Consider the following 26,631-nt stretch of genomic DNA (forward strand, 5'->3'; position numbering starts at 1 on the left):
GAGCTGCAGTCACAGGTAAGCTAAAATACGGTAACAAAACTCGCACTCTTAATTTGTGCTTGTGTAATCTAAATATTGTAGCCAGCTACGAATACCTTAACTGAACTTTGAAACTAAAGCAGTGAAATCGAATGATGCTCGCGTTTGAATTTCAACGACACTCGGGTTCATTCCGGAAAAGGACGGGACCCTGCTTGGTAATGCAATTGGGACAATGACCAACAAAGGTTCATGCTACGTTGCTGTAATTTTGTGATTTGAACAGTTTGAAAAGCTGAGGTCTGCCATACAGTTCTAAAACTTTACGTGCTTCCAGTCTTCCTTGTCGGTTGATTGAAGGTTTGAAGCCGTCGATCGAGGAGGTGGCGACAGTAACTCATTGTCGGCCGTCGCTGTTGCAGAAGCTGGATGTTGGCGCGCATCCTTCTCGACACGGTCACCAGACGAAACGGGCTCTTGATGTGCGCCAGCTAATGCTTCCCGTCCGCGACACCATGTCAGAAACTATCATCGCAAGTCGAGCGCAATTACATGCTGCCAAACCCCGAAAGCCCGGCAACTCTCGGAAGCGTCACACAACACACCTGCTCCACTGCACTACTCCAGCCAGAATCTCCCTCTGCCCGCGCTCCACGCGACAGAGTTAACACTACCAAAGATCCTAAACACTTTTGTTCTCCACACGACCTATCGATGTATTCGTTCGATAGCATAGTTTTCCCTAGGCCAGACCCAGCGTATAAATACACATAATATTCAAAAAACAAATCAACATAAATGCATAAATATATATATACAAACAGTAAAACAATTACAGTATATAAAGACACAGAAATGTCATATCTACGGGTAACAAAATAAGGAAAAATCTATAGTATAATAGGTGGAAATAGAAGGATATGCATTTCCGGCGTTACACATCCCCGAGGCAGGATTCGAACCCGCGACCGTAGCAGTCGCGCGGTTCCGGACTGAGCGCCTAGAACCGCTAGACCACCGCGGCCGGCGGACATGTGGTTCACGCTGGGTTTAGTACAGTGGTGAAGGCAGCAAAGCCTTTACATTGTGTGTGGGGAGAGATCTTTTGGGCAAAACACGTCAGAAAAAGGTTTCTGTTTCAAGGAAGGTCGTACTGCTATGAACGATTTTGCCCAGGAACCTCAATAAGAAACACATGCGACCACTTAAGCGTCGTGCGACATTTATATTCAATAGGCAAGGCTCAAATGTCGGGAGCTGTATTACTGCATGCACTAATTGTAACCAACAAAAATGAAAGGGGTGACTATTAATACATTTTTGGTTGATTGTCTTCAGATGGCTCGCTGAGAATTCCAGTGCAATGTTCCTACTGGTGACTAGTTATGATGTCTTTATATTAACCTCTTAAGAAGAATTAATGGCTTAGCACTAACAAAAGACATATACTCGAGCAAAGGGAAACTGAAAAGTCATCCCTCACCCACCTATTCCTCTGATCTTATGCCCTCATATGTTTACTTTTCAAGCTCCTTACCGAAAAACAGTAAAACACATTCCTCTGTGGAGGAAAATGTACTTAAAACATGGTTTGATGACATCTTTAACTCAGACCCTGTAGGTTTCTACAGCTGCGGATTCACTAAACTACATGAGCATTGTCAGACTGTTCTAAATAATGCGAGTGAATATACTGCTGATGATTAACTTCTCTATGATGTTTACTGTTGTGTTCAATAAAATAATGGACAACGTTATTAAAATATTCGCTGTCCTAATACAAATGAAATTCAAATTACTATGATGTCCTTATGACGAAAACCTATTCCCATAAAACATAAAGTACCTCTAACACGAGCTCACCTATATTAGCACGAATTAGTGAGATATTACTCATTCTGGACTTTGAAACCGTCTATGTTTACATGCTGTTCTTTGTCACAGTGAAGCAGTATGGAAATGCGGCATTTCATATATAAAATAACAAAATATCCTTATTGATTTTCGCTCTGACCGCTTGTAGCGCTATCACGAAAGGGCAGAAATGTACCCTTCAGTGAGACTATAATTGGGACCTAAGCAGCCCCCAGTTCACTAGCGAACACATTGCCTCACAGCTGGCAGAATACTACAGCATTGTGCTCTACCTTATTGGTCCAATGCTAGGGCAGATAAGTTTGCAACGTAAAAGACGAGATGAAGTGCAGTTTATACGTTGAATAACTTTGTTGGACTCACAACCATAACTTTATTTCACGCTTTATGTGAAAATCACTCAGATCGTTTAATAGAAATGATGCGAAGATATCAAGTGAATTTTGCAGGCTAATTCCGTGTCATCCGGGCAGCAACTTATCGGTCACAGGGTTGTCACACACACCCTGCATTGTTGTCAAGCTTCAGTTATACTTCTAGTAGGAAGAACATCAACCTTGAGACATCTATGAAGCGACTACGGTTTGTGTCTGAAAGACGTTGCGGCTGAGCGCCAAAATATCCAAAGTACAAGTCAATGCGTCTTGTATGCGTTTCTGTAACTTGGTTTAGGAACTACAGCGGCGTCACTAATAATACTGAGATGCGTCGACTGCAAATCAAACAGCGCAAATTATTTGTGTTTTTCTGTCTTAAGCAAGTTGAAACTGAAAAGCTCATTGCCAGACACGTTTCACATGTTTAGAACATCTGCAGTAGTTATACTGTAAACGTTATGAGTGGCAACAAATGTTTTTTATAACTATAAACTTGGAAAATACTTTCTTGAGATTGATGTCAATAGCACCCTCTATGAAAGACGGGCGCACAAATGAAGAGGCAACACAGGATCGACAGCGAAACATAACATTCACAGGAAGACTTCGTAAGCTACGTATAACATCAAATATCAAACCAAGGAAGGCTGCTGTGCACGAAATCCCAAGAAATGACAGAAAGTGGAGGTTCATAATTCCGTCGAAAATTAAACTAGCGAATATATGCAGCGCAACTGCGTTTCCAGCTTCTGCTAATGTGAAAGGAGAAGCAATTATTAGCCCAAAGAGGGACAAGGAACACAAAACGATGACAGTATTGGCTCGAATAAGTCATCATTCAGTAAAACTCACATCCAGTCCACAAAAACTAAAAGATGCAGGAGATATTTACAGGGTGACAATTACTGAACTATACGAAAAAAAGTAAACTACGGTGCGTACAAACTTTATTCAACATGTAAACGTCACTACAGATTTAGGTTATGAAATGTTCGGTATGCCTGACATCGTTGGCGATGATGTGGCGGAGACGAGCAGCGAAATTCTACTTGACCTGCTGAAGCGTCGGAACATCGGTGCTTTCGATGACCTCCTGAATGGCTGTTACCAGCTTAGCAATGGTTTTGGCGTTATTGCTGTACACCTTGCCTCTAATATAGCCCCACAAAATGAGTCGCATGTGTTCAGATCCGGAGAATATGGCGGCCAATCGAGGCCCATGCCAGTTGCTTCTGGGTACCCCGGAGCCAAAATGCGGTCCCCAAGTGCTCCTCCGCGAAATCAAACACTCTCCTATTTCGATGGGGTCGAGCTCCGTCTTGCACGAACCGTATCTTGTCGAAATCAGTGTCACTTTGGATAATGGGGACTAAATCATCTTTCAAAACATTCATGTACCGTTCCGTAGTCACCGTGCCATAAAGAAATATCGCACCGATTATTCCGTGACTGGACATTGCACACCACATAATCACCTGTTGAGGGTGAAGGGACTTCTCAATCACGAAATGCAGATTCTTAGAACCCCAAATGCGTCAATTTTGCTTATTGATGAACCCCTTCAAATGAAAGTGGGCTCGGCCGGCCGCGGTGGTCTCGCGGTTCTAGGCGCGCAGTCCGGAACCGTGCGACTGCTACGGTCGCAGGTTCGAATCCTGCCTCGGGCATGGATGTGTGTGATGTCCTTAGGTTAGTTAGGTTTAAGTAGTTCTAAGTTCTAGGGGACTGATGACCACAGCAGTTGAGTCCCATAGTGCTCAGAGCCATTTGAACCATTTTTTTGAAAGTGGGCTCGTCGCTAAACCAAAAAGAAACAATGCGCATGCTAATTCCAATTATGCCCCGCGGCCACCCACGCAGTTTGAACGTTCTAATGCAAACCGGTCAGAACTTATGACGATTTTGTTTCATATAGTTCAATAATTGTCACTCTGTGTCATCCATCAGTTATCATTAAAATGTATCGGCTACTGATGATTTGTTAAAAAAAAAGCGAAAAGCGACTATGTCGAAGAGCTTATCAACGTACAGTATGCTTAAGACACAGATAACCCAAAATAACAACAGGTTCGTCAAACCGGGTATGGTGCTAAAGTTCTATGTGTTGCTTGTGTGGAGTATTATTACTTTAGCCCCTAACGCTTTAATATTAACGACACATCTAGGCTTCCGCAATGGTCCTATCATCGAGTTCTATTTTGACTGCCCATATCGGCAACGGTTCTAAAATTTGCAGAGACTAACCAAATGATGCTGAATCATAACGTCAAACTACCTTTACGTAAGATGATAGACCTTACTTAATTTCTACGTGTGAAAAAACTGCACAACCATGGATGAAAAGCATCAACACCGTTAGTCCCTCACCCTACCCACAACACAGACCTAGTATAACTGCCAAAGCGAAATACATTCACATATGGGACCTGTATCATGTCATTAGTCATCAGAAGGTTAACCAGTGATAGTGACCACTCTCTTCAGCCCCAAGAAAAAAAGAATCTTCTGACAAAGTAAGATGAGGTGACACCAAAATTCACTCAATACTCAAAGAGAATTAAGGAGCTTTTCTGCACTTGATGGTAGCACACAAGGAAATAGTTTTTCTGAGAAGCATAAATTCATGTCTTCCTCTCATATCATAGCACTTGTTTTAATATGAAGTGATAAAATAAACATTTTAAGATTTTGAAGCGTAATATGACGCCAGATGCTTATCGTAGTCCCCACCGGAAGCGTCACAAAAATCAGCAGTCTCCTTTCTTTCATGCGTTACTGCCGCTCACAGATTGCTATTCACTGACTTTGGGGCACGAAAGTTTGCAGCAAGATCTGTCTTACGTTATTTACTAATTACCCTATGGGTAACACGCAGGAATGGAGAGCAGCCCATAAGGGGTGAAGATCTTCGTGTATGTCTGCATTCACTACTTACTGATAGCTGCCACAGTCTTTTACAGAATTGACGCGGCAGGGAACATCATCGGAGTATTCCTGACGCCTTTCAGTAAGTCGTCAGGAGATGGACTGAAAGTCAGATTAACGCCGCTTTCGGAGTCATATTCAACCCATAATGGAGTTTTACTTGAGGTAGTCGCATGTTCCCGCAATTGCTCTGATAATTTCCATACGAATATTCTGATGGCCGAAAGAATTGAGTATGAAACTATCAGGCATTCACTAAGATCAAACAGCAAGAGCTTGGGGCGTACTGAAAATGGAAAATATCATTCAAAAGGCGCTTTCCGCTTTTCTTGGCAATGATTCAGCAGCAATTATATCGTAGACGTCACGAGCAGATGATAGTAACAACTATACGATGAGAATGGTATGGGTGCTCAAGACAATGTGATGGTGGCACGCAGTCTACCTCTTCTGAATGACGTTAGTCGTTGTGCACTTAATCTAACGCTGCCTGCCCAAGTAAAGATGGCGTGATGGCGTTCTCGCTCCTTATGATCAGCAACACTGATTAAGTTGTACCTATATCATCCTGCTCTGCAGACTAATATACGCTATGTACTGATGTGTGAGTATAAAACGTTAGGGTCTAAATTGATAACTCTGCACAAGCAACGCACAGAATGTTAATACGACACTGGGTTTGGTGAAACTGTTTTTATGTCGGTTTCTCTCTGTCTCAAGCATACTGCACGTGCAAAGCTCTTCAACATAGGTGCTTTTAGATTTTATTGACAAAGCATGATACGTATCTGTCTTTTAGTATTTATGGACTGAATGACAGTTTTACTCAATGATGATTTATTGTTGACGTTGCTGTCAGCATTTTGTGTTCCATGCTCCACTCTGTAATAACAATTGCTTCTCCTTTCGCATCATTCGCTCAATCACGAGTACAGAGAAATACCCAGTGATACCATGTTAATTTTGAGGTTTTCATAGAGCGCTTACCGCTTTCAGTGCGTTGCTTTTAACCGGTTACTTAAACATCCAGTTTATGCCAAACCATTAGTATCAGGAACGACGTTTCACGCGTATAGGAAAACCCTTAAAAGAACAAAAATACTTCGAATTGTCAGAGAACTTTAAGAGTGCAGATACCGTCTCAAAATATCTTTGTCATAAAAATATTTAATTTTGCCCAAAGATTGTTGGAATGACTTATATGACGGAGTTGTTTAACTCAAATTCTAATGAGTGTGGTAGTGATTTTGGAATGTCTCTTACTGCAATAAAATGAAGTTCAGAAACGTTACGGACTGTTTCATCTCCAATGACGCATTTCCTAGTATTTGCAACGTCGTGGTGTTGATTTACATCTGGTATGATTATTTTAAAGAACAGTGTCCTCTAGCGATGTCTTGCGATATCCTTTTTGTATATTCAAACGACTGTAATGCAAAGAGATTAGAAGGCCTGCAAGACAGTCACGTCTTGGAAATCAGGCGGAACCAATTCAGGGTGTCCGGACACTTTTGTGTATGATAGCACATGATACATACTTTCTGCTTTAATCACATCATGTTTTGAAATATCCAATGACTAAAAGAAAATCCATGGCTTTCAGTAATTATATTTCACTACATCATGTTTATTACTAAAGGTATATTTTCCTCCCAGTTGGGATACTGATTTCGATGTTATTACCACACTGTAATCGATTTTGGAATCATAAAAATTCAGCTTCAGGCATCTGTAAAGGACGCTGTGAATGAGCGAGAATTCAGGAATGAAAACTGTTGAATCGTGCCAAGACGTCGAATATGGAGTGTCTAGGAAACCTGCTTTCTCGGTTCGATAGACAAACAGTTCAAGCAAATCTCATTAATGAGTTTTATTACGAAAAGTAAATGACAGTACTAAACTTTGACAAATACATAGATGTGTCGTAAGAAAAGGGCGACAGAAAAAAAATAAGCAAGTTTCTTCAGTATAGACAAAGCTACATAGCGCAAGCGAAATGACTGGACTTAGCTATTGTAGAACTGGGCCGCGGCCTGTCGGGTGCGGCGCTTATGTTATCTTCGCATAGAGGCCGTTGCTGTCGCGTTGTCGTCCTGGAGAGGGGTCGGTCAGCGTGTGATTGCCTGGCGTCTTCTCCACAGCTAGCCGGCCGAAGTGGCCGTGCGGTTAAAGGCGCTGCAGTCTGGAACCGCAAGACCGCTACGGTCGCAGGTTCGAATCCTGCCTCGGGCATGGATGTTTGTGATGTCCTTAGGTTAGTTAGGTTTAACTAGTTCTAAGTTCTAGGGGACTAATGACCTCAGCAGTTGAGTCCCATAGTGCTCAGAGCCATTTTTTTTCTCCACAGCTCTCTCTTCTCTATCGTTCCCGACTGGCGTGCCGGTGCTTGACTTTACGCCGCAACAAAAACTCTTTCGAGAAACCAGACAGATGAAAGCATCTAAAAGTAAGACTTGAAAAACGACCGCACTATAGTCTCAATATCGGAATATGCAGCGTGAATCACCTAAAATATGCTTCGCAAATATTGCAGAAATGGTAAGTGCAACTGATGTGCTGTTTTCACAGATTGGACGGGTGGTCAGGGGCTCGTGTGGTTAGCCAATAAACAAATTATAATAATATTCAGAAAGCGTATTTTGTGTGTAATATGAAGTATACAACAATATCAGAAATTGAGTCTGCCTTGATGCAAAACACCTTGTTATTCGTTTATTTCTTTATTATCCCAAACTAGTTTCGGCGACAAATATCGCCATCATCAGTGAGGTTTTTTAATCTAAAACATGCAGAAAATGGTATGACTGTACAAACACAATGAAACATTATTACATTTTTACAAATCGTCATTTGAAATATAGTTTTATATTGACACTTTTATTGTATGTTACAGCATGTTTTAAGCAATTACTGGCTCTTTTTGCGACATATTTTCTGTGCTCTTTTTTTCCGTTGCGCCGGCTTGGGTGGCCGAGCGGTTCTGGGCGCTACAGTCTGGAGGCGCGCGACCGCTACGGTCGCAGGTTCGAATCCCGCCTCGGGCATGGATGTGTGTGACGTCCTTAGGTTAGTTAGGTTTAAGTAGTTCTAAGTTCTAGGGGACTGACGACCTCAGAAGTTTAGTCCCATAGTGCTCAGAGCCATTTGAATCATTTTCCGTTGCCGTCTTTTTACTTAGCGAACATCATGTCATCTGCAACCATGTGAGCGGATGTTAGTAAACAAATACTAAAAGGTGAACTTCGTATGTCAGCAGTATATACTTGGAGATGTGGTAGTGTTGTGGAAACCAGTTAGTTTGGTGTGTATTGAGCTGTTGCTTAGCTATTCATATACTCACGTTCGTTGGATGTTATGTGGCTGCTTTTTACACAGAAAAACAACAAAACTTTTGCACTTTGTTTCTGATCTAGAATATTACGCCATCTTGTTGTTCGCATGTGTCGCGAGAAGCGTATCGCATGTGGCGAGAAAGGCTATGAAAAACTGTAGCGCGACTTACGACGACTTCTGTTCATTATTTATGTCGCTGTGTGTGATGGGGAAGTGGTTCTTTTGCGTGCGTTTGCTTTCTGTTCAGAGTCCTTGGTCAATTCTCTCAGAGCGGTAAAGAGTGTATTGTTGCAGAGTGTTGTGTTTTCATTTATTACGTTTTTCCCTTCGACTATAGCCTATTGTATGTGGTAATTTTCTTCTATTGTTAGTTGTCGGTATAGACTGTTGTTGTTTCTCAGAATGCGTAGATCGTTTTCGATATTAGTGGGGTTATGGGTTTTGTTCATGAGATGTGTGCTGTCACTTCTTAGAGCTCTCATGTGCTCTGTGTACCTCGTTCGGAAATTTCTGCTTGTTTGTCCTATGTAGTGGGCCTGACAAGAATTGCAAGTGAGTTGATATATTCCAGCGTTGTTGAATTTGTCTGATAAGATGGTTCCTATTCTATGTGATATTATGTTATCGTATGTTAGTGTGTATCATCTCTCTCTTTTTTCTGAAGTGGTGTGGTCTGCTGTGTTGTCTGTGTGTGCTTCATGTTTCCGTTTTACCTTGTTGTTGAGTTTGTTTATGATGTCCGTTTTGTAGTCGTTTTCAACAGCGATTTGTTTGATTGTGTTTAGTTCCTGTGTGTAGTTTCCTGGTTTAAGAGGTGTTCTGTTTATCCTGTGGAGCACGTGTGTCAAACTGGCAAATCTACGCACTGTCGGGTGGTTGGATGAGCTGTGGATAGCAGGGCTTGTGGATGTGGGTTTTCTGTAGATGGAGAATTCATGTTGGTCGTTGTTTCTTGAGATTGTAAGATCGAAGAAATTTAGTTTCTTGTTGTTTTCCATTTCCATTGTGAAGTGGATTTGTGGGTGTATTGTGTTGATGTTACTGTGGAGCTCTTCTATCCTGCTATGTGTTTCATCTACAAGACAGATTATGTAATCCACATATCGGTACCAGTAGATTATTTTGTACCCTCCTTGTTTCACAATGTTATTGAATATTGTGTTCTCTATATGGTCCAAGAAAATGTTGGCTAAGATTCCACTGATAGGGGACCCCATGGGAAGCCCCGCTTGTTGCAAGTAGAAGTTGCTGTTGAAAGTGGTTTTGTTCTGTGATTAGCCTAAGGATGGATGAGATTTAATTTATATGTACATCTGGGAATTTCTTGCATTTTAGCTATTGTTCTATAATGTTTATAGTTTCTTCTGTGGGTATGTTTGTGTACATGAATGTTATGTCAAAAGATACCAGTTTTGGTGTTGAGGGGATGTTGACATTCCTAACTTTCCCTATTATGTCTCCTGTGTTTTTGAGGCTTCTGTTGTTTGTGTTTGTGTATGTCTTCTGTAGGAATGTGTGCATGTGTCTCCCTAGTAAGTAAGATGGAGCTTTTCTGAAGTCAACTACTGGCCTGACTGGGATGAGGGGTTTGTGAACCTTTGGCAGGCTTGTTAAGAGTGGAGCTTTGGGGTTCTTTTGTGTCATTCTTTTTGTCTGGTTCTGTGTCAAGGTGTGTGTGATGTTTTTTAAGAGAGTCTTTACATTTCTTTGGTATCTCTTGTTGGGTCACTACTTAGGTTGCTTATTTCATTCTCTGTCAGCAATTTTTCTGTTTTCTCAATGTATTCTGCCTCTGTTATTAAGACTAGAGCATTCCCTTTGTCTGCCTTCGTGATGAGAGCATTGTGTTGTTTTAGTTTTCTGTGTATACTGTTTATGGTTTTCTCATCAGATGCTTTTTTATTTGTGTTTATGGATGGTTAGTTCTTTCTAATGATTTGTTTCATTTCCTCTGTCACTACATCTCTTGTTAGGCCTGGGTTGAAATCTTGAGTGTTAGTTTTTTCATGTTGTCTATGATGTATTCAGTCTCGGTAATAAGATTTTCTATGGTCTTATGTGTTAAGTGTGTGTTCAAATTGTATTTTGGGGCTTTCTCAAGTAGCTGTTGTTCTTCTTTGGTGAATGTTATGTCAGTAAAATTAATCAAGCGTTCATAGAATGTGTGTTGTGTGTATGTCTCGGTTTTAGATATTACTGTTTTTCTAAGCAAACACGGACCAAATGGAAGAGTTCCAAGATAATATTATTGTTAATATGAAGTATGTTTATCCTTCATCTTTATGGCAGCTTTAACTTGCTGGGAACACTTTCAACGTTGTGTCCGAATGTCTGGGGAGAAATGGCTGCCGATTCTTCCTCAAGAGCCGAAACGGCAGATAGTGATGTTGGACACTGAGGGCTGGAGCGAAGTCGATGTTTTTATTCAACCCGAGGGTGTTCCATTGGGTCCAGAACAGGACTCTGGGTAGGTCAGTCTATTTCCGGAACGTTACTGACCACAAACCATTGCCTCACAGATGATGCTTTAGGATAGGGTGCATTGTCGTGGTCATACAAGTAATCATCTACTCCCAACTTTTCTTCCACTGCATGCAGTATACAATGGCATGACACGTGTTCGCATCCTACCTCATTTAGCCTTTTCTTAAGCCCAATAAGGGACCACATTCTAGCCATCAAAAGAACTCCCATGCTACGGTACCACCTCTTCACTGTTGGACTACACATAATGGCAGGTAACATTGTCCAGGAATTCGCCAAATCGAAACCCTTCTATTGTGTAGCCACGGGATACAGCGTGATTCATCGCTCCAGATCACTCATTTCCAGTGATCCACTATCCAGTGGCCTTGCTCTTTACACAGCCTCAAGCATAAATTAGGACTAACTGCTGTAACCTGCTCGACCGTTGTACCCAATTCTTATTAACGCCCTGCTGACAGTCACTGTTCCAGTCAGACTGCTGCTAGCACTTTGGAACTCACAAGCGATCCCTTCCGCTGACTGCACGCCACTTCTTACAACCGCAAAGATCGACGCTCTCTGTCCGTCCTTATATAAGATCTGCATGGCCCTAGTTTACCTGTTTCGGGTTTCCACTTCACAGTTACATAGTCAAAAGTCGACTTGGGAAGCTTTAAAATGGTTGAAATGTCTCTGTCACATATTTTACACAGGTAAAATCAGTGCCTAGGTCATGTTCGAAAGCACTGAGCTCTCCTGAATGATCCAATCTACTGCTACTGCTTCACTACTCACAGCACTGTACTCCTCGCCTTCTTGTCTACAGGCTGGCCTGCTTCTTGTGACATCCAGCGGTCAATACAGCATTAGATGAGGATATCCGGATACCTCTGTTCAGATAGTATACACCAGAAAAGTCTCGAGAACAATGCTTCATCATCTTCATTGTAAAACATTCGCTTTTGTGGCAGCTCTCTATCTGGATGTATTACAAGATAACCTCTTCAAAACTGCGTAATTTTAGGCGTCTGGCAGCCTGTCTGAAGAAAACCAGTCTCGGTCTTCGACAGTCTACCTTGTTGTGTCGCTCTGTATGACCAGCCCATTCCAGTCTTCTTCACCCTGTTGGTCTCGTAGCTCACCTTTCTTCGACAATTCTTTGCAGGATGTCATCCTTGGAGGTTTTATCTGTCCACATTATCAGATGTCTCCAGAACAATAGCTCAAATGCTTCTAGCGATTTCTTTTCATTTTTGCCTATAAACCATATTTTACAGACAAAAAGTGTTGCGCCCTAAATGCAACTCTTAAATAACTTTTCCTCTCTTCAGTATTCATGTTATCTGGACAAAACATTTCTCAATTATTTATGGATACTCCTTTTACTTCTACAATTCTTTGTTGACGATTTTCTTTTCTTCATCCGTCTTCAGTTATTTTACTTCCTAAAGCTTTGGTTGATCTTTTTTGTTTTATTTTATTTCCTGTAATTGTAATGGTTATTCGTTCTACGTTGGAGCACACTAGTATCTGTGTCCATTTTTAGTTAATTTCCCTTGATACCCAGCTGTTTGTACTGTACTCATAATTTCTAAAGCTCTTTCGAGATTTATTTTTCTGGAGCTACCACAGCTGTCATTCCCAAACCCAAGCAGCGATATTCATTCTCCATGTATTTTGATACCTGTACAGTCTTGTCTGCACTCGTTTCTTGCAAGTGCTGTGTAGACGCTGAATGGGGGTGGGAATAGATCGCATCGTTGTCTAACGCCTTACGAATTCTAGCTTCTTTTAGTGTATTTCTTAGCTTTACCGTCGCTGTTTGTCTTTGTATGTTTCTTTAATTATTCTTCTGTCTCCATCGTCTAGTTTAATCACTCTTGGAATTTCCATTAGTTTCTTCCAGTTAAAAGTGTCGACTGCTTTCGTGAAGTTTACGAAAGTTATGTAAATTTTCCTGTTGAGCATAAAGCTTTCTTGAATTATACTTTAAAGGCACAGGATAGCTTCCTTTGTTGTGCCTTTTCTTGGAAGATAAATTTGTCTTCAGGTAAATTGGCTTCAGTTTCTTCTTAATGCATCTGAATATTTCTTCTTGTTAATATTTTCTGAGTTAGAATTCCCACAGTCATGGTATCTCATCATGTAGTTGTTCCCTCCTCTTTTGCAATCATTATGACTTGCCTTTCTTAAATTCTTCTACGAAAATACCAGTTTTACATAAATGGGTCTAATGCATGAAATATTTTGCTGGTATGTTGTCATTACCAATAGACTCGTGTCCTTTTAGGTAATTTAATGCTTTTTCGAATTCTTCTTTCGTAATGTCATATCCATTTTCCATTTCTTCTATTTTCCTTCGTCATCTATTTTACAGAATTGTTATGAGTCGCAATAATAAAATCCTCCACAACTGTAAAACTCGTTTGTTTGTAAAGAGAAAAGCACTATCCGGTTTCAGGACATGCGTCCCATCTTCAGATGCGTCTGCAACATTTTAAACGAATAATAACACCTATCTACGCTGTTAATATAATAAAAGCTAAATAGAGTCAACAGAAATTCTTAAACAACAAAAGAGAAAAAAAACAGAAACCTATATGTACGTTGAAATTTGAGCCCACAAAGGATGCATAACTTAGGTTAAAATATGTTCAAATAGTACATCCCTGGTACATGGCATGCCATGCCACAGAATATCTTCTTCAACCCTAGGTCTGCCAGAAAGCCTCTCGCGGTTGTGAATGTCCAGTCAAGAGAAATGTGGCTCAACGTCTTGTTTCCATCTGTCAGCTACATCCTCATTTTACATAAGAACCTTCCCTCCTTGGAAGAGATTGAATTGCTGCATTGTTTTCGTTTTCCAAAATACTTTATTATTCGTCTGTGTGTCTTTTCTATGTTTCCTTTCCTGTACATTCCGGTTCCGCTTTTTTGTTCATTGTCGACTAAGTTTCTTAGTCTGTTTTATTCTTGTTCTGCTAATACTGTTACGTGACTACTTACCTCCGGTTTCGTGGACTCGATTTGCGAGAGACCAATCTAGTTCTTTGCTGCAGTTAGAGAGTTTTTCAGAATTTACCAACAGTAGTCTGTTGTTTGGCCAACGCTGTCTTTCAGATGTAACTTCCTTGGATTTATATAGTTTTCTTCGCTACTCAATGTTTTTAAAATATCTGCTGCCCACCTCACAGGTCTTACTTTGTGTTTGTTATTTATTTTTAGTTGTAGGTTGTGCTGCATGCATCAGGTCCAGGATAAGATTTACTTTGATTCATTTTCTTTGTTTCTTTCGGGCCATAATGCAGTCAGTCTGATAACGCCATGTATCCTCTGGCTTTTTTCCATGTGTAACACCTCTTTAGAAGGTTGTGAAATAATATATTTTTCATTGCATGTCTTTTTCTGTGCAAAAGTCAGAAAAGCATGTTGTCTTTGGTTTCTGGTTCCTACGGAATGGACAGTGTCTTGAAAAGGAGGATATAAGATGAACATCAACGAAAGCAAAAAGAGGATATTGGAATGTAGTTGAATTAAATCAGCTGATGCTGAAGGAATTAGATTAGGAAATGAGACACTTAAAGTAGTAAATGAGTTTTGCTATTTGGGATGAAAAATAATTGATGACTGTCGAAATAGAGAGGATATAAAATATAGACTGGCTATGGCAAGGAAAGCATTTCTGAAGAAGAGAAATTTGTTAACATCGTGTATAGATTTAAGTGTCAGGCAGTCTTTTCTGAAAGTACGGGTAATTTTATGGAGTTTAGACATGTTTGGAAGTGAAACATGGACGATAAATAGTTTAGACTAGAAGAGAATAGGAGCTTTCGAAATGTGATGCTACAGAAGAATGCTGAAGATTAGATGGGTAGATCACGTAACTAATGAGGAGGTAGTGAACAGAATTGTGGAGAAGAGGAATTTGTGGGACAACTTGACAAGGAGAAGCTATCGTTTGGTAGGATACGTTCAGAGACATCAAGAGGTCACTAATTTAGTATTGGAGGGTAGCGTGGAGGGTACAAATCGTAGGGGGAGACCAAGCATTGAACACACTAAGCAGATTCAGAAGGATGTAGGTTGTAGTAGGTACAATCAAGAAGCTTGCGCATAATGGAGTAGCATGGAGAGCTGCATCAAACCAGTCTCTGGACTGAAGACCACAATAACAACAACAATAACAACAATCCATTCCTCCTTGTCAACTCAATTTCTTGTATGTCTCCTCCTACGGCTTTCTAGTCTCCCACAATAATAAGATTCTGTCTGTGTTCTGCAGACTCCAGAACTTCCTTGACCTGTTCGTACACTACTTCCCCCACTGTGTCCAGATGTTGGCATTCTATGGTTGGATGGCAGCTACCTCTACTTCCGCTTCTCATGTTTACCACAAACTCCCGATGATCCAACATTCAACGTTGCCATTTCTTGTATATAGTTTCTTTGTTTTATTTTTATTTTTGTCTTAGTTACTGCTATGAACCCCATGTGAGACTGTCCCCGTCCGGAGATCTGAATCGGGAACTACTTTACCTGCATAAAATTTAGTCCCAGAAGGTTAGTTCGTTGACAGAAATGGCTTGCTGCAGTGACTTGATCTATGTGGTAACTTCCCCTTCCTTTTGAAATCGCAGACAGACAGCCGAATTGGTGTTTACCATTTGGCCTGTCTGAGTTTGCTCTGTAGATGTATCGACTTTGACTTTCCACCTACAGTGAGCGCTAAAAGCGTTGCTGCCCGCTTGCACTCTGGTCTCATGGTCCTTGGCGAGTAATGCATTTCCTAGGAGAAAGAAAACTGGCGTTCTACAGATCGGAGCGTGGAATGTCAGATCCCTTAATCGAGCAGGTAGGTTAGAAAATTTAAAAAGGGAAATGGATAGGTTAAAGTTAGATAAAGTGGGAATTAGCGAAGTTCGGTGGCAGGAGGAACAAGACTTTTGGTCAGGTGAATACAGGGTTATAAGTACAAAATCAAATAGGGGCAATGCAGGAGTAGGTTTAATAATGAATAAAAAAATAGGAGTACAGGTAAGCTACTACAAACAGCATAGTGAACGCATTATTGTGGCCAAGATAGACACGAAGCCCACGCCGACTACAGTAGTACAAGTTTATATGCCAACTAGCTCTGCAGATGATGAAGAAATTGATAAAATGTATGATGAGAGAAAAGAAATTATTCAGCTAGTGAAAGGAGACGAAAATTTAATAGTCCTGGGTGACTGGAATTCGAGAGTAGGAAAAGGGAGAGAAGGAAACATAGTAGGTGAATATGGATTGGGGCTAAGAAATGAAAGAGGAAGCCGCCTGGTAGAATTTCGTGCAGAGCATAACTTAATCATAGATAACACTTGGTTCAAGAATCATTAAAGAAGGTTGTATACATGGAAGAACCTTGGAGATACTAAAAGGTATCAGATAGATTATATAATGATAAGACAGTGATTTAGGAACCAGGTTTTAAATTGTAAGACATTTCTAGGTGCAGATGTGGACTCTGACCGCAATCTATTGGTTATGAACTGCAGATTAAAACTGAAGAAACGGAAAAAAGGTGGGAATTTAAGGAGATGGGACCTGGATAAACTGATTAAACCAGAGGTTGTACAGAGTTTCAGGGAGACCATAACGGAACAATTCACAGGAATGGTGGAAAGAAATACAGTAGAAGAAGAATGGGTAGCTTTGAGGGATGAAATAGTGAAGGCAGCAGAGGATCAAATAGGTAAAAAGACGAGGGCTAGTAGAAACCCTTGGGTAACAGAAGAACTATTGAATTTAATTGATGAAAGGGGAAAATATAAAAATGCAGTAAATGAAGCAGACAAAAAGGAATACAAACGTCTCAAAAATGATATCGACAGGAAGAGGACAAATGTAAGGATGTAGAGGCTTATCTCACTAAGGGTTAGATAGATACTGCCTACAGGCAAATTAAAGAGACCTTTAGAGAAAAGAGAACCACTTGTATGAATATCAAGAGCTCAGATGGAAACCCAGTTCTAAGCAAAGAAGGGAAAGCAGAAAGGTGGAAGGAGTATTTAGAGGGTCTATACAAGGGCGATGTACTTGAGGACAATATTATGGAAATGGAAGAGGATATAGATGAACATGAAATGGGAGATATGATACTACGTGAAGAGTTTGACAGAGCACTGAAAGACCTCAGTCGAAACAAGGCCCCCGGAGTAGACAACATTCCATTAGAACTACTGATAGCCTTGGGAGAGCCAGTCCTGACAAAACTATACCGTCTGCTGAGCAAGATGTATGAGACAGGCGAAATACCCTCAGACTTCAAGAAGAATATAATAATTCCAATCCCAAAGAAAGCAGGTGATGACAGATGTGAAAATTACCGAACTATCAGTTTAATAAGTCACAGCTGCAAGATACTAACGCAAATTCTTTACAGACGAATGGAAAAACTGGTAGAAGCCGATCTCGGGGAAGATCAGTTTGGATTCCGTGGAAATGTTGGAACACGTGAGGCAATACCGACCCTACGACTTATCCTAGAAGAAAGATTAGGGAAAGGCAAACCTACGTTTCTAGCATTTGTAGACTTAGAGAAAGCTTTTGACAATGTTGATTGGAATACTCTCTTTCAAATTCTGAAGGTGGCAGGGGTAAAATACAGGGAGCGAAAGGCTATTTACAATTTGTAATGAAAGCAGATGGCAGTTATAAGAGTCGTGGGGTATGAAAGGGAAGCAGTGGTTGGGAATGGAGTGAGACAGGGTTGTAGCTTATCCCCGATGTTGTTCAATCTGTATATTGAGCAAGCAATAAAGGAAACAAAAGAAAAGTTCGGAGTAGGTATTAAAATCCATGGAGATGAAATAAAAACTTTGAGGTTGGCTGATGACATTTAATTCTGTCAGAGACAGCAAAGGACTTGGAAGAGCAGTTGAACGGAATGGACAGTGTCTTGAAAGGAGGATATAAGATGAACATCAACAAAAGCAAAACGAGGATAATGGAATGTAGTCGAATTAAGTCGGGTGATGCTGAGGGAATTAGATTAGGAAATGAGACACTTAAAGTAGTAAAGGAGTTTTGCTATTTGGGGAGCAAAATAACTGACGATGGTCGAAGTTTTCGTGTTAGATTTCTTAGTGTTTTCTTGATCGTTTAGAACAGAAAGCGCCCTAAAACCGTCTTTTGTTTGTTTCGCGGCCGTTAGCCACTAGTCACTTGAATCAGCAGTTGTCTTGTGACAGCCAGAGCGAGAGCCCCAGCAGCAGCGAGTACTGTTTGTATAAAGCGTTTTTGTACTTATTTGCTGCGCTTAGCTTTTAAATAGTTTTTCTGGGAAAACCTAGCGTAGTTTTCGCGTCTCGTATTTCAGTGAGTGTTTCTTGATTATCAGAGTAGCTCATCTGAAGATTATCTTGGGAATTTGTCACCGTATAGAGTAGGGTAAACATAGTCATGTGCAGGGACTGTGGTTGTTGTGAGCGGACGCAAGGAGAATTGGCCACTCTTCGGGGGCAGGTGGAGGCTTTGTCTGTTAGGCTCATCGAGCTCGAGGCGCAGGCGTCGGCTCGTAGTGGCGTTGGGGCAACTGTGGTGAGACCTATGCCTACTTCGGTGGCTTTGGAATCACATGGAACCCCTGATGTCGCTGCGTCTTCCGGCAGTGAGCATCTTACCGGTCAGCCATCACTCCAGGGTGAATGGCAGACAGTGGTGGGCTCGCGCGTGCCTGGCCGAAAGGCGAAGGTGGGATCTGGCCGCGTGGCAGCTGCCTTACCCCTTTCCAACAGGTACGGGGTGCTTCCTAGTGGTGATGACATCGTTTCCGAGCCACCACAGGATGCCTCGCCTGTTGGGCCAGTGGCCGATTCTCCGGCAAGGTCCCGACAGTCACAGAGGGCGGGCCTATTAGTTATAGGGAGCTCCAACGTTAGGCGGGTTATGGAGCCCCTCAGGAAAATAGCGGGTAGGTCGGGGAAGAATGCCAGTGTGCACTCGGTGTGCTTGCCGGGGGGTCTCGTCCGTAATGTGGAGGAGGCCCTTCCGGCAGCTATTGAACGCACTGGGTGTGACCGGCTGCAGATAGTAGCACATGTCGGAACGAATGACGCCTGCCGCTTGGGTTCTGAGGCCATCCTTGGTTCCTTCCGGCGGCTGGCTGATTTAGTGAAGACAACCACCATCGCACGCGGAGTGCAAGCTGAGCTTAATATCTGCAGCATAGTGCCCAGAGTCGATCGCGGCCCTCTGGTTTGGATCCGTGTGGAGGGTCTAAACCAGAGGCTCAGACGACTCTGCGACTATAATGGTTGCAAATTCATCGACCTCCGTTATTGGGTGAAGAACTGTAGGGCCCCCCTAGACAGGTCAGGCGTGCACTACACACCGGAAGCAGCTACTAGGGTAGCAGAGTACGTGTGGCGTGCACACGGGGGTTTTTTAGGTTAGAGGGACCCCCCCCCCCCCTTGGGCGAAACGATAAAATACCTGACGGCTTACCAGAGAGGACATTATCATCGTTGATAAAGAACGTCCGTCCTCAGAGACCAAAAACAGGAAAAGTTAACGTAATATTGGTAAACTGCAGGAGTATCCAGGGCAAGGTTCCTAAATTAGTATCTCTTATTGAAGGAAATAGTGCGCATATAGTATTAGGAACGGAAAGTTGGTTAAAACCGGAAGTGAACAGTAACGAAATCCTAGACACAGAATGGAATATATACCGCAAGGATAGGATAAACGCCAATGGTGGAGGAGTATTTATAGCAGTAAAGAATTCAATAATATCCATTGAAGTTATTAGCGAATGCGAATGTGAAATAATCTGGGTTAAGTATCAAAGGTGGGTCAGATATGACAGTCGGATGCTTCTATAGACCACCTGCATCAGCAACCGTAGTAGTTGAGCGCCTCAGAGAGAACCTGCAGAACGTCGTGAAGAAGTTTCGTGATCATACTATTGTAATAGAGGGAGACTTCAATCTACCAGGTATAGAATGGGATAGTCACACAATCAGAACTGGAGCCAGGGACAGAGACTCTTGTGACATTATCCTGACTGCCTTGTCCGAGAATTACTTCGAGCAGATAGTTAGAGAACCAACTCGTGAAGCTAACGTTTTAGACCTCATAGCAACAAATAGACCGGAACTTTTCGACTCCATGAATGTAGAAGAGGGTATCAGTGATCATAAGTCAGTGGTTGCATCAATGACTACAAGTGTAATAAGAAATGCCAAGAAAGGAAGGAAAATATATTTGCTTAACAAGAGTGATAGGGCACAAATCGCAGAATATCTGAGTGACCACCATCAAACGTTCATTTCTGAGGAAGAGGATGTGGAACAAAAATGGAAAAAAATTCAGAAACATCGTCCAGTACGCCTTAGATAAGTTCGTACCGACTAAGGTCCAAAGCGAGGGGAAAGATCCACCGTGGTATAACAATCATGTACGAAAGGTACTACGGAAACAAAGAAAGCTTCATCATAGGTTTAAGAGTAGTCGAATCATAGCTGATAAGGAACATAAAACATTGGCAAACAATCTAAACAAGAACCCTAAAAAGTTTTGGTCATATGTAAAATCGGTAAGCGGATCTAAATCCCCTATTCAGTCACTCGTTGACCACGATGGCACCAAAACAGAGGACGACCGAAGAAAGGCAGAAATACTGAATTCAGTGTTCCGAAACTGTTTCACTGCGGAAAATCGTAACACGGTCCCTGACTTCAGCCGTCGCACGGACGCCAAAATGGAAAATATTGAAATAAACGATATCGGAATTGAAAAACAACTGCTATCACTTAGTAGCGGAAAAGCATCCGGACCAGACGAGATACCCTTAAGATTCTACAGTGATTATGCTAAAGAACTTGCCCCCTTTCTATCAGCAATTTATCGTAGATCGCTGGAAGAACGTAAAGTACCTAGCGACTGGAAGAAAGCGCAGGTCGTTCCCATTTTCAAGAAGGGTCATAAATCAGATGCGAATAATTATAGGCCTATTTCGCTTACGTCAATCTGTTGTAGAATAATGGAACATGTTTTGTGTTCTCGTATTATGACGTTCTTAGATAATACAAATCTCCTTCATCATAACCAACATGGATTCCGCAAACAGAGATCATGTGAAACTCAGCTCGCCCTATTTGCCCAAGAAATTCACAGTGCCGTAGACACTGGCGAGCAGATTGATGCCGTATTCCTGGACTTCAGGAAGGCATTTGATACGGTTCCGCACGTTTAGTGAAAAAAATACGAGCTTACGGAATATCGGACCAGGTTTGTGATTGGATTCAGGATTTCCTAGAAGAAAGAACACAACATGTCATTCTTAACGGTTCAAAATCAGCAGATGTAGAGGTAATTTCGGGAGTACCGCAGGGAAGCGTGATAGGACCTTTATTGTTTACAATATACATAAATGACTTAGTTGACAACATCGGTAGCTCCGTGAGGCTATTTGCAGATGACACGGTTGTCTACAAGAAAGTAGCAACATCAGAAGACTCGTACGTACTCCAGGAGGACCTGCAGAGGATTAATGCATGGTGCGACAGCTGGCAGCTTTCCCTAAACGTAGATAAATGTAATATAATGCGCATACATAGGGGCAGAAATCCATTCCAGTACGATTATGCCATAGGTGGTAAATCATTGGAAGCGGTAACGACCGTAAAATACTTAGGAGTTACTATCCGGAGCGATCTGAAGTGGAATGATCACATAAAACAAATAGTGGGAAAAGCAGGCGCCAGGTTGAGATTCATAGGAAGAATTCTAAGAAAATGTGACTCATCGACGAAAGAAGTAGCTTACAAAACGCTTGTTCGTCCGATTCTTGAGTATTGCTCATCAGTATGGGACCCTTACAGGTTGGATTAATAGAAGAGATAGACATGATCCAGCGAAAAGCAGCGCGATTCGTCATGGGGACATTTAGTCAGCGCGAGAGCGTCACGGAGATGCTGAACAAGCTCCAGTGGCGGACACTTCAAGAAAGGCGTTACGCAATACGGAGAGGTTTATTATCGAAATTACGAGAGAGCACTTTCCGGGAAGAGATGGGCAACATATTACTACCGCCCACATATATCTCGCGTAATGATCACAACGAAAAGATCCGAGAAATTAGAGCAAATACGGAGACTTACAAGCAGTCGTTCTTCCCACGCACAATTCGTGAATGGAACAGGGAAGGGGGGATCAGATAGTGGTACAATAAGTACCCTCCGCCACACACCGTAAGGTGGCTCGCGGAGTATAGATGTAGATATAAAATGTAGACTGGCAATGGCAAGGAAAGCGTTTCTGAAGAAGAGAAATTTGTTAACATCCAGTATAGATTTAAGTTACCGGAAGTCGTTTCTGAAAGTATTTGTATGGAGCGTAGCCATGTATGGAAGTGAAACATGGACGATAAATAGTTTGGACAAGAAGAGAATAGATGCTTTCGAAATGTGGTGCTACAGAAGAATGCTGAAGATTAGATGGGTTGATCACATAACTAATGAGGAGGTATTGAATAGGATTTGGGAGAAGAGAAGTTTGTGGCACTACTTGACTAGAAGAAGGGATCGGTTGGTAGGACATGTTCTGAGGCATCAAGGGATCACCTATTTAGTATTGTAGGGAAGCGTGGAGGGTAAAAATCGTAGAGGGAGACCAAGAGATGAATACACTAAGCAGATTCAGAAGGATGTAGGCTGCCATAGGTACTGGGAGATGAGGAAGCTTGCACAGGATACAGTAGCATGGAGAGCTGCATCAAACCAGTCTCAGGACTGAAGATTACAACAACGTAGGAGGCATTCCCCTATACGCCACCTGGGGAGGCGCCCGATGGAAGAGAAAACTGGCTAAACCCCACACGGAAAGAGAAAAGCCCGGCATTTAAAACAAACTTTTTTAAAAAAATTTATCTATTGTAACTTGGTATTTTTAATTCTTCATATGAAGGTAACCGGTTATCGAGTTGGCACTAATTTATATTTGTTTTGAAACTTTCTGGCAGATTAAAACTGTGTGCCAGACCGAGACTCGAACTCGGAACCTTTGCCGCGCGTGGGTAGCTCAGGTGGTAGAGCACTTGCCCGTGGAAGGCAAGGGTCCCGAGTTCGAGTCTCGGTCTGGCACACAGTTTTAATCTGCCAGAAAGTTTTATATCAGTGCACACTCCGCTGCAGAGTGAACATCTCGTTCTATATTTGCTTTAATATTTTACCAGTAAACCCCCGATTGTTTCAAGTATACAACTACCATGCAGAAAACAGCTCTGCAAGGTCTGAATACTTTACAAGATCGTTACTGTATTTAATTTTGTTGGAAGTAGCTAAGTGCTCTCTTTATCAAACTCTGGATATGTATAGCCTTGGCAATTTATGCTCGGTTTCCAACATCTAGCTTTTTCACGCTTCTCTATGTTAATGATGTCATATCTCCTAAGCTGTGTTCTACGACAATATAATTTTACAGGTCCATTCACTGGTGTATCTGGATACTGTTTGCAAAATCTGTTGGAAACAGAGTTAGTAGTACAGAATTAACAAATTAAAACTCACGCCTAATGCTGAAGATTTACTGCATGATAAGCGATAAGTTTGTAAGCGACAAATTTTTCTCCTTTCATTATTTTGAGGACGGTGTCGCCGAGAATCATTTTCGAAAAGATTTGAGAATGTGTGTAAAGTTTGTTGGAAGTCAGCGAGTACTCTCATTCTTGAGTACTGGGCGATTAAAATGTAGATATTATGCCCACCCTGAGTTACGCTTCCTCAAATCGTAGGCATAGTTTGCCACTGTAATACTTGTCCTACTGTGTTAAACCTTCAGCGTTATACCACTTAATGAGAATATTACGATAGCTTTTTAAATTTTTAAATTCGGTCATTGGTTATACGAAATACCGAAAATCAAATTTCTGTTGCCCCTGGAAGCCGATGGACGGGCAACCTGCTAGCGGCTGTTCGCACCATGAACCACCAAGCGTTTAGCCGGTCAGTAACACAGATGTCTATAAAATTAGAAGGAAGGTCAGCGTTGGCCGTAATTTTGATGATTAACAGCAAAATCGACTTTCGATCGCATAATGATCATCTTCAGTGCTTTAGCTTACAAATTAAAGCTCGTAGGCACTGGTGTCTAGTTATTAGCAGTAACAGAAGCTATGAAACGATCACAATAACTCTGTGATCGTTTCATAGCTTCTGTTACTGCTAATAACTAGACAACAGTGCCTACGAGCATTAATTTGTACGCCAAAGCACTGAAGATGATTATTATGTGATCGAAAATCGATTTTGCTGTTAATAAATCATCAAAATTACTGCCAACGCTGACCTTCCCTCTAATTTTATTAATCCAATGGTCGTTGTGCACATAGCAGTCTCTGGAGTCGCCAATCAACAGATGTCTATTTCTCGATGTATTCGTTTACTATTAGTTTGCGATGCGTGTAGATGAAACACACAGTTTTGTTACAATCATAGCAGTGATTTTTTTAAAGCAAGGTCATGGTTTTACAGTGTCAGAGGAGGACAAAAATGGCAGAGGTAGGAGAACAACGGGGGATGTACCAGGTGAGATAAGCACTTGTCCGCCGTTTGTCGCTCGCGTCCGCTCCCTGCCGCTAGACAGGGAACCTCAAGGACGTTTTTAAAAAATTTCCATTTCACTCAAAGCACCGCGACTTCCGCCCGGCCGAAGAAACAGTTAAAAAAGAAAGAAAGAGGGACGAAAGCGTAACATGGGGAAACATCAAAGATAATTGGCCCGTTCCAGTCGAGGTCCGCTTAACTGCCTGGCGCCGGGCGTCCTCATTACTGCGCCGCGCTGTTGTTTGAGTGGGAGTGGGGGTGAGGGGGTGGGGGCGGAGATGTTACGGTAGCAGCAGCATCCCCCCCCTCCGCCCCCCACCCCCATCCTCCTTCTCATCACAGTTTGGCACCGGACCGTTTATTAATAGTGGCCGCCCGGCGGACTTGCTCAAAACCTCGCGTGTTTTGTTTCTGGGAATCGGTTTATTTTCGCCGGCGCGGCTTTTGCTGCTGTGGCGGCGTCGGCGGCGGCGGCGGCGTCGGAGGCGGCAGCGGCGGCCGGAACTGATGCCCACGTGCCGCCGCCGCCGCCGCCGCTGCCGACGCCACACTCGACTTGCAGCATAGGACGGGCAGCTAGTAGATACGCTGCCGGAAACAAAAATTAGTGCCATTGGGAACATGAGCCGATTTTGATCCGATGAAGGCGGAGAAGGTACCTGGATTCGGTTAAGAATGATTTTGAAGTAATAGGTTTAACATCAGAAGAGGCACCAATGTTAGCACTGAATAGGGGATCATGGAGGAATTTTATAAGGGGGGCTATGCTCCAGACTGAACGCTGAAAGGCATAATCAGTCTTGATGATGATGATGATGATGATGATGAAGGCATGTGCCAGCTAGGGGATAGTAGATGTACTGATAATAGTTTCAACGTCGTCCGCCAACAGACGGCGTGGTGGCGTGGCTACCAGAGCGCCATCTGTGTCTACCAATTAACAAATGTTTCAAATGGCTCTGAGCACTATGCGACTTAACTTCTGAGGTCATCAGTCGCCTAGAACTTAGAACTAATTAAACCTAACTAACCTAAGGACATCACACACATCCATGCCCGAGGCAGGATTCGAACCTGCGACCGTAGCGGTCACGCGGTTCGAGACTGAAGCGCCTTTAACCGCACGGCCACACCGGCCGACTCTACCAATTAACAGGGAACGCTAACAGCCAGAAAGTGTTGTGCAGACGTGTGAAGCAAGCAGGCAACTGTACCACGGAGACACACTCGTGCTTCCTACAGTCATGTGAGTCTATTTCAAAAGTGAACCGTGAATTTACTTTCAACACCTTTTCTTAAGAATTTACTTTATTTATTAACGATTAAAGACCTGAGTCGAAACAAGGCCTCCGGAGTAGACAACATTCCATTAGAACTACTGATAGCCTTGGGAGAGCCAGTTCTGACAAAACTATACCGTCTGGTGAGCAAGATGTACGAGACAGGCGAAATACCCTCAGACTTCAAGAAGAATATAATAATTCCAATCCCAAAGAAAGGAGGTGATGACATATGTGAAAATTACCGAACTATCAGTTTAATAAGTCACAGCTGCAAAATACTAACGCGAATCCTTTACAGACGAATGGGAAAACTGATAGAAGCCGACCTCGGGGAAGATCAGTTTGGATTCCGTAGTAATGTTGGAACACGTGAGGCAATACTGACCCAACGATTTATCTTAGAAGAAAGATTAAGGAGAGGCAAACCTACGTTTCTAGCATTTGTAGACTTAGAGAAAGCTTTTGACAATGTTGATTGGAATACTCTCTTTCAAATTCTGAAGGTGGCAGGGGTAAAATACAGGGAGCGAAAGGCTATTTACAATTTGTACAGAAAGCAGATGGCAGTTATAAGAGTCGAGGGGTATGAAAGGGAAGCAGTGGTTGGGAAGGGAGTGAGACAGGGTTGTAGCCTATCCCCGATGTTATTCAATCTGTACATTGAGCAAGCAATAAAGGAAACAAAAGAAAAGTTCGGAGTAGGTATGAAAATCCATGGAGAAGAAATAAAAACTTTGAGGTTCGCCGATGACATTGTGATTCTATCAGAGACAGCAAAGGACTTGGAAGAGCAGTTGAACGGAATGGACA

The sequence above is a fragment of the Schistocerca americana genome, chromosome 8, assembly GCF_021461395.2.
Source record: "Schistocerca americana isolate TAMUIC-IGC-003095 chromosome 8, iqSchAmer2.1, whole genome shotgun sequence".
In the NCBI taxonomy this organism is placed as follows: domain Eukaryota; kingdom Metazoa; phylum Arthropoda; class Insecta; order Orthoptera; family Acrididae; genus Schistocerca; species Schistocerca americana.